The following is a 10,472-nucleotide window of genomic DNA, read 5'->3' on the forward strand; positions in this document are numbered from 1 at the left end:
CCTGGACTTTTGAGTGTCATACTTACCTATTGTATATTGATTACCCTGTAACTGGTATATTAGCCCCAGTTACATGGGAAATTCAGCCTCTTGGCTGCATAGTAGAGCTGACTGGGTCTCCAAGAACCCAGCAACTCCTTCTCACTCCTTTTACCCAGCAGCGTCTGGAGGACAATGCACTGTAAGTGCTTCCTAGTCTGTATAAACAGTGATTGTTCAATTCTGTGTATACAGCAATAGAGAAGACTGAAAAGCTGATAAACCATCACTTCCTTCATTTGGAGAGTCTGGCTATATCTGTAGATGGCTCACCCTTCCAGCAGTTGCACAATGTCATTTTAGAACATCACTGCAAAGCAGGGGCAGACACTGACAGCTTGCAGCCCCTGTGCAAGAAATGTGTCTGCCCTCTCCCCATCACTATCATTGCTCTCTCCCCTGCCATGATTGGCCATTCCATCACCTCCATCATTTCCTCCTCCCCCACCACTGCAATCATTGTCTCTTCCCCCACCACTCCCATCATTGCCCATTCCACCACCACCATCATTGCATTCTCTCCCACCACCCCATCATCAATGTTTTTTCCCCCACCACCCCATCATTGCCATTTCCACCACCTCCATCATTGCCCTCTCCATCACCCTCATGATTGCCCTTTGCACAACCTCCATCATTGCCTTCTCCTCCACCACCCCCATCATTGCCATCTTCTGCACCACTCCCATCATTGTCTTTTCCACTACCACATCATTGACTTCTGCCTCATTTCCATCATTGCCTTCTCCCCCACCCCATCATTGCCCATCCCACCACCTCCATCATTTCCTCCTCCCCCACACCCCATCCTTGCCCATTCCACCACTTCCATCATTTCCTCCTCCACTACTATCCCCATCATTGCCTTCTCCCCTTCACCCCATCATTGCCTTCTCCCCATCACCCCCATCATTGCCTTCTCCATCACCGCACCATTGCTTTCTCCATCACCCCCATCATTGCCCTCTCCTCCACCTACACACATACAGACAAACACAGCACCATTCACCTCTCTGCACATTCCCCCACAGCGCTATGCATGCACATACACACACACCACCACTCATCTCTACACACACAAAACAAACGTACATACAAAAAAAACACACACAGCACCTCTCACCTGTCTGCACGCTCTCCCGCAGCCACAGGATCACCGGCGCCCCTGCTTCCTCTCTCTCCACAGTCGGCTGCTGAATGATGATGTCATCCAGCAGCGCTGCTGTCTGTGTCAGAGACAGGAAGCGCAGGTGCTGGGCAGGGAGCAGGATGGATCCCTGCAGCTCTACTCCACTGCTATTTTCTCTTGTAGGCAGCGGAGCTGCAGGGATCGCTTCCTGCCCTCCGCACATGTGGGAAATCTGGCCAGGGCCCCCCCAGAGCCTCAGGCCCAGAGAAACAGGTCAGATTGCCCTCATTATTAGCCACCCTGCAGGGGCCCCCTCCACCTCTGGACCCCAGTGCAGCCGCATAGGCTGCACAGGCAGTATGTCTGCCCATGCTGCAAAGTAAAACACGGACCGCCCAAATCTTTATCACCTATGAGCAATCCAGAAGTAGTTAATAAGAAGAGCTTAATTATGATGTCAATATATGTTAATACATTCTCCAATTGTATTAAAGAAACAAAATTTTTATGAAGTAAGGACTGATCTTTGTTACTGATAGCACATACAAAACAGCAATTTATTCAAGGTCACCCAATAATAACATATGGTAAGAAATATTAAATTTTCATTGAATATCCCAGTCATTTTTTTACAGTCAGTGAACACAACTTCTGAGCCACATCTCTCTTTTTCACATTGCACACTGCTACTTCTCTCAAACCTAGTAAAAGCAAAGTAATTTATTACAGTGAAACCACACAATTTATATGTTGATGAGATAAAACTCAAGACCTCAATCCAAAATTTCAAGATGGCCTGTAGCTGCTTATAATCTGTCTCAGAGCCAGTCAACCAAGCTGATGTTCTTCACTATAAAATAAGTCTCCTTGGTCCTATAAGGGAAGTCTAATACAATACCAGACAAAGAGCAGAAGATTTGCTCAGCCACTTGACTTTGCCTCATATAAATTACGGTGTTAATAGTCTGCAAAATATCTTTTCATATTTCATTAGATTCTGCTAGTAATCTTCAGAAATACCAAGATTGGATGTTTTTTTTTCCTCTTGAATGTTGTCTTGATATTTAAAGGTTTTTGTAAGAAGTTAAAATAGACTTCTTTTTATGTATCAGTTATGCTATTAAGGCATTTTCATTATTTAAATATCTCAGTTAAATAATAATCTTTATTTTTATATAGCGCTAACATATTCCGCAGCACTTTACAGTTTGCACACATTATCATCACTGTCACAATCCAAATTCCCTATCAGTCTGTCTTTGGAGTGTGGGAGGAAACCGGAGTACCCGGATGAAACCCACGCAAACACGGGGAGAACATACAAACTCCTTGCAGATGTTGTCCTTGGTGGGATTCGAACCCAGGACTCCAGCGCTGCAAGGCTGCAGTGCTAACCACTGAGCCACCGTGCTGCCCCTACAGTTATCTATATTTACTTCTGGAAAAGCGAGATAACAACTAACCTTAACAGGTCTGTATATAAAAACAGGTTAAAGCAAAAGTTATCTTAACACATAGCATATCATAGTGTAGCAAAGCATGAAGGAGGGAAATGGGGAGAGGAAAGTGAGCTTAGTGGACAATCACAAGGAAATACCACGGCCAGGGCTGGTATACAAACCAAGAGAGAGGAATATGCAACGAAATATCAGTCCGGTTTCTGTATATAAAAATTCACATTTATTCCTTAGGTTAAAAAGGTATATTACATATATACAGTGGGTACGGAAAGTATTCAGACCCCTCTAAAATTTTCACTCTTTGTTTCATTGCAGCCATTTGGAAAATTCAAAAAAGTTAATTTTTTTCTCATTAATGCACTGTATGAAGCATTATATGGGGATCATTATTTTGTATGGAGCTCTATGTGGTGCCCATAATATTGTATTAAAGGGAATCTGTCACCTATTTTTTTGCCTATAAGCTGCTGGCACCGCCTTCAGGGGTTTATCTACAGCATTACAGAATGTAGATAAGCCCCCCCCGATGTACCCTGAAAGAGAAGAATAAGGAGTTATATTATACTCACCCTACATGCTGACAAACACTGGACCACCCAAAATACTCCATTTACGAATAGTTGATGTACCCAGGTACTTATGGCAAAAACGAAAAAAGATAAAAACATTTATTTAAAAAATGAGAACACAGACAATAAGCGGTCATCTGCCAATGATGGGCAAAACAAGTTAGATGAATGAGGCATAGCAAATATTCTCATTGAGTCCAGATGGATGGACCATGCCAAGGGTCCAAATCCATCTGGACTCCAACTGAGCCAGTCTTCTCGACAATCCCCCACCACAGATCCCAACATCCAGCATATCAATGCCACGTACCCTTAGGAGGCCACCATCGCAGTTGTAATATCTCTTAAAGTGGCCCACTCTATGATGCCGACGCTCTCAGGCATCACTGGTAACCTGGCAACATTGCCCGTCATTTCCGGGCGGCAGACGCTACTTCTGGTGCGCGGTATATTCAGCCGCGGCCGTGAGGTATAAATAAGGTGGACATACTACCGGTAGCAGGCCCTTTGATAAAGGAGACCAAAACGTGCGTCGGGGCAGGACGCACGGCTCTGGGTGACAGCAGGACTCCTCTGTGGACACCCGGAGGTAATTGTACCCTCTACATGCGGACACTGTCTGATAGATATTGAATGTGATGGGTGCAGAGGCGATTGTTTGTGAGGTGATACTGTAATTACAGCTTGGAGTGGTAATACTTTTGTGAGAGCGGGTTATTGCACATGTACTGGCGGTTGGTGCCATTTGTATTTTGGTATTATACATCAGGTTGCTCGCCTAGGTAATTTTATACATTGTTAGCCCCTCCAGCACCTCCAATGTTATTGTAACTGCTGTTGTCCCACGTTCTGTGCGTATACGAGGTACTGCAGATAGTAAGTGTATTGTCTTTCCCACTTTCCCAACCCTTTGGCATTAAGGTATTTTAATGTATTTTTCTAATAAAATTGAATTTTTTGAGATATAATCAGAATTGCCTTGCAATCATCCTTTCGTTAGCTTCTCTGACTCTCAATATGTCTTTACCGGTGAGCTGGAATTTTCTTTATTTCTTTAGCAATATATAGGGCTCATTATTCTGTATCAAGCACTATGTGGTGCCCATAATACTGTATGGAGCAATATTTGAAGCTTATTATTCTGTATGGAGCACTATCTGGTGCCCATAATACTGTAGGGAGAAATATATGGGGCTCATAATTATGTATGGAGCAGTATGTGGTGCCCATAATACTGTATGAAGCACTATGTGATGCTCATAATACTGGATGGAGCAAATTATGGGGTTATAATTCTGTATGGAGCAATAAATGGTGCTCATTGTACTATATAGAGCAATATATGGGGCTCATTATACTGTACAGAGCACTATGCGGTGCTCATTATGCTATATGGAGCAATATATGAGGCTCATTATGCTGTATGGAGCAACATATTGTGCACCTTATACTGTATGGTGCAATATATGGGGCTCATTATTCTGTATGAAGCAATATATGAGGTTCATTATACTGAATTGAGCAATATAATGAGCTCATTATACTGTATGGAGCATTACATGGGTTTCATTATTCTGTATGGAGCACTATGTGGTGCACATAATATTGTATGATGGAATATAAGGGCCTCATTATACTGTATGGTGCACTATGTGGCTCCCACAATACTGCAAGGAGCAATATATGAGGCTCGTAATTCTGTATGGAGCACTATGTGGTTTTAATAATATTGTTTGATGGAATAAAAGGGGCTCATTATACTGTATGAAGCACTATGTCGTGCCCAAAATACTGTATGGAACAATATATGGGGCTCGTTATTCTGTATGAAACACTATGTGATGCCTATAATACTGTATGTGTTAAAGAAGCCCACTGAGATTCTTTCGCCCGGGGCCCACGACAACCTGGAGCTGACCCTGATTTCAAGGGTGCCAATACTTTCAGCCATGACTGTAAGTAATCGCTGACTGCAGCAGTAAATGGTACTGTGTATTCACTGCCTGTGAATGTGACAAAAATATACAAAGAAGTATTTATAACGGGGTCATTTTCATTTATGGGGGTTTTAATTGTTTTGTTTGTGTTATATGTAAATAAAGTGACATTATAAAGAGGAAAAAGAAGATTTCGGTGACCCCAGAGATGAGTTCTGAATGATAAGGCATAAAGTGGAGCAGTGACCCGTCCTTCCCTAGGGTTGTGGTGGGATTACTGTATATCACATGTGAACGATTATTGGTAATGGTACAACCTGTACTATATATAACACTGATGGCTTTATTATATACTGCCCCAATATCACCATATTCCTGTTGTCATACATAGTGTTTATTCTTTATCAGGGCACATATAACAACCTTCATCATTAGTACACATGTAATAATAATAGTAATAATAATAATCAGGGGCGGACACAGACTGTAGTGGGCCCCTGTGCAAGAAATTTTTCAGGCTCCCCCTACTAGCAGCAGATCCGGCAGACTTCCGCACCTCTGCCGTCTAACGGGCGACTTGTGGCACCTATCCGGCACGCCATATTCATTCTCTACAGGGCTTGCGGCCGGCTGCGGCAAGTGCAGTTGTGCTAGATCCGTGTTACATGGTGCCACTAAAATATACAGCGGATATGCTGCGTTTTTTAGAGCGGGAAAATCTACCATGTCAATTTTTGCTGCGGATTTTCCCAACGGTAAATATACTGTATATCTAATATTGAGGCTATGCAGGGCTGGATATAATATCTGTAGAGTGCTGCTGGGCTGTATTTATTATTTGCCAGTTGCAGCCTCCAAATTATATATACAGGCCAGCACAGCCTCCAAATAACATATATAGCCCACTAGCCCAGCATTGCCTCTAGTTGTTAATATATACAGCCCAGCACAGCCTCCAAATAAAATATGGTATACAGCCCAGCATAGCCTTCAGTTAATATATACAGCCCAGAACAGCATCCAAATAACATATACAGCCCAGCATAGCCTCCAGTTAATATATACGGTCCAGCCACAGCCTTCAGGTAATATATACAGCCCAGCACAGCCTCCAGTTAATATATACCATCCAGCAACAGCCTTCAGGTAATATATACAGCGCCCAGCACAGACTCCAGGTAATATATACAGCCCAGCACAGCCTCCAGTTAATATATACAGCCCAGCACAGCCTTCAGGTAATATATACAGACCACCACAGCCTCCAGGTGATATATACAGCCCAATATAGCCTCCACTCCAGGTAATATATACAGTCCAGCATAGCTTTAAGGTAATAGATACAGTCCAGCATAGCCTTCAAGTAATATATACAGCCTAAAACAGCGTCCAGGTAATATATACAGGCCAGCATAGCCTCTAAATGACATATATAGCCCAACAGCCTCCAGGTAATATACATAGGCACCCCCATTTCCCTTTGTTTCATAATGCTCTCCCCCATATGCGGTCTACTTTTGGCATAGTGCTTCTCGCCCTATGTGCCCCCCCCAGTTTATGCTGCTTCTCCCCATGTGGCCCCCCAGTTTATGCTGCTTCTCCCCTATGTGGGCCACCCAATTCATGTTTCTTCTCCCCCACATGAGCCGCCCCATTCATGAGCAGCCAAGCATCTCCCCCAGGGGCCCCCCATTCATGAGCAGCCATGGCCATGCTTCTCCCCAGGCCAGGGGGCCCCCATTCATGAGCAGCCAGGCCATGCTTCTCCCCAGGCCAGGGGCCCCCATTCATGAGCAGCCAGGCCATGCTTCAAGTTCTCCCCAGGCCAGGGCCCCCCCATTCATGAGCAGCCAGGCCATGCTTCTCCCCAGACCAGGGGCCCCCCATTCATGAGCAGCCATGCTTCTCCCCAGGGCCCCCCCATTCATGAGCAGCCAAGGCCATGCTTCCCTTCTCGCCAGGGCCCCCCCATTCATGAGCAGCCAGGGGCCATCATGCTTCAGTTCTCCCCCAGGACGGAGCCCCCCAAAATCATGCCTGCCATGTTCAGTTCAACTTCTCCGCCCCCCCAGGAGCCCCCCAAAATTATGCCTGCGCCTCGGTCCCAGTACCTCAGTCCTGCTCAGCTCTGTTAGTACTCTTACCTTGAGTAGGCAGCGCAGGCCAGACCAAGAGGGTCTATCCATTCCACACTGTCCAGTGTCCGCACTCCACACATTCCTGAGCTGCTGCAGCAGATAGGCAGGGGCACGGCACAAGTGAGTGACTCAGATACAGACAGACACATCACACACTGACCTGCGGCTGCACTGCAGTCACCGGCCGGCCGGCACCACAGGCACAGTGAGCGACAGTCAGTCTGTGTCTGTCTCCTCCTCTCTTCCCCCACAGCGGCAGCGCAGCACTGACGCTGGACGCTGATCTGATATCATCACCTCAGCCAGAGGCGTAGCTAGGGTTTGGGTTCAGGGGGTGCGAAACTTCTGAGTGGGCCCCTAACTAGGTAACTTTGATTACAACTCGGTGACGCCCCCTAATAGTGGATGTAGGAGATGACTGCGCTGTACTGAAAATAATCCTTATATAAAGACCAATATTTATATCACCGCCATATGGTCCATGGTAAATACCAGTCCTACAAAACATATGTGATTACTGCACAGTTTTAGTTGGTGTCTTACCGCTGACGATCTTTGTGATGGAATGGTTCACTTTTCACGTCTTTTCCATCTGGCCCAGACCGACATGACAACTTCTCCAGCCATGACTCTGTTACAGAGAATGCAACAACGACACCTTTCACTTCTCGTATTCCAGCCCCATCACCATCTATCCCCAACCTTCACAAACCCCTCATCCTGCTGATACCCCAATGATGAGCCGCTGCTGGCGTATGTGTCCCTCTTACTGCATCTGATACCCCAATACTGAGCCGCTGCTGCCGTATGTGTCCCTATTACTGCACCTGATACCCCAATACTGAGCCGCTGCTGCCGTATGTGTCCCTATTACTGCACCTGATACCCCAATGCTGAGCTGCTGCTGCCATATGTGTCCCTATTATTGCACCTGATTCCCCAATTCTGAGCCGCTGCTGCCATATGTGACCCTATTACTGCACCTGATACCCCAATACTGAGCCGCTGCTGATGTATGTGTCCCTATTACTACACCTGATACCCCAATGCTGAGCCGCTGCTGCCGTATGTGTCCCTATTACTACACCTGATACCCCAATACTGAGCCGCTGCTGCCGTATGCGTCCCTATTACTACACCTGATACCCCAATGCTGAGCCGCTGCTGCCGTATGTGTCCCTATTACTGCACCTGATTCCCCAATACTGAGCCTCTGCTGCCGTATGTGTCCCTATTACTACACCTGATACCCCAATACTGAGCCGCTGCTGCTGTATGTGCCCCTGTTACTGCACCTGATACCCCAATGCTGAGCCATTGCTGCCATATGTGCCCCTATTACTGCACCTGATACCCCAATACTGAGCTGCTGCTGCCATATGTGCCCCTATTACTGCACCTGATACTCCAATACTGAGCCGCTGCTGCCATATGTGCCCCTATTACTGCACCTGATACCCCAATACTGAGCCACTGCTGCCGTATGTGTCCCTATTACTGCACCTGATACCCCAATGCTGAGCCACTGCTGCCGTATGTGTCCCTATTACTGCACCTGATACTCCCTATACATACGGCTCGGCTCTGCACCCCCTATACACACACGGCTCCGCTCCGTACACTTTGTACACACGCAGCTCTGCTCCGTGCACCTTGTACACATGTGGCTGTGTTCCGTTCACCTTGTACACACGCAGCTCTGCTCTGTGCACCTTGTACACATGCAGCTCTGCTCTGTACACCTTGTACACATGCAGCTCTGCTCTGTACACCTTGTACACATGCAGCTCTGCTCCGTACATGCTGTACACACGCAGCTCTGCTCCCTACACCTTGTACACACTTGGCTCTGCTCCGTACACCTTGTACACACCTGGCTCTGTTCTGTACATCTTTTACACATGCAGCTCTGATCCACATACCCCATACACACGCGGCTCAGCTTCATACACCTCGTACACATAGGGCACCGCTCCGTACACCTTGCACACACGGCTCCACTCCGTACACCCCGTACACACACATGGCTCCGCTCCGTACACCCCGTACACACACACAGCTCCACTCCATACACCTTGTACACACACACGGCTCCACTCACAACATACACACGCAGCTCTGCTCCTCCATACATGCATATCTCTGCTTCGTACACCTTCTACACACACGGCTCTGCTCTGTACACCTCATACACACATGGCTCTGCTACATCCACCCTGTAAACCCCTCCAGACCCCACACATAAACTTTACCTCATCCAGCAGTGCATCATGACAACCAGAACAGCAGAGTCCTGCAGCCACTGAAGCCCCTGATCATGTGACCCCTGACTCCGCCCCTCCTGTGACCTCATCACAGGTCCTGTGCGCACAGAATAGCCCAGGATGACATTGCTGGCTGTGAGGTGGGGGGTAGTGATGGGCAGTCCGGCTCTTTTTGGTGATCCAGCTCTCACGGCTCCGCTCACCAAAAAGAGCCGGCTCCTTTTCGACTCCTTTTGGATCCTAAATGGATCCCTATTGTATATGGGTTATGGCATCCTAAACTCCGCCCACCTACTGCATAAACCCCGCCCACTCGCTAGGAACCAATTAGATTGCTTAGTGGGCGGAGTTTTGTTCCGGTGGGCGGAGTTACATCTGCCGAACACCGGGATTTTAGGTCCAGTGAGAGCCATTCAAGGATTTTAGTGGCTATCACTGGGGTGCCGGCTCCCAACATTCACCGCGGGGAGCCGGCTCTTTTTGTCGGATCTTTCGCGACCGACACATCACTAGTGGGGGCGCACTGCTGGCACTGGGGCCCCCCACCGCCTTCTCAGGGGGACCTCAGCCCTCACTCTGCCGCCTCCTGCAGCGCTGCTCTCCTCTCCTCTGCTCTCCTCCTTGCAGCGCTCCACATGGCTAATTTGAATTGAATAATTAGCCATGTGGGTGCAGGAGGCTGGAGGGGCTCCCTCTCCCCTGGGGCCCGTTCAATGAACCGGCTGCACAGGCTGTAGGTCCGCCCCTGATAATAATAATCTTTATTTATATAGCACTAACATATTCCCCAGCGCTTTACAGTTTAACACTTTAAAACACAAGTCATAAGTAACAACGTTAACAATAATACAATAATTAAAGCAAAATTAGACGACCCTGCTCGTGAGAGCTTACAATCTACAATGAGGTGGGGGAGATACAAAGTACAAGAGTGTA

Source organism: Dendrobates tinctorius, unplaced genomic scaffold (genome assembly GCF_039654945.1).
Source record: "Dendrobates tinctorius isolate UK_male_01 unplaced genomic scaffold, ASM3965494v1 ptg000016l, whole genome shotgun sequence".
NCBI lineage: Eukaryota > Metazoa > Chordata > Amphibia > Anura > Dendrobatidae > Dendrobates > Dendrobates tinctorius.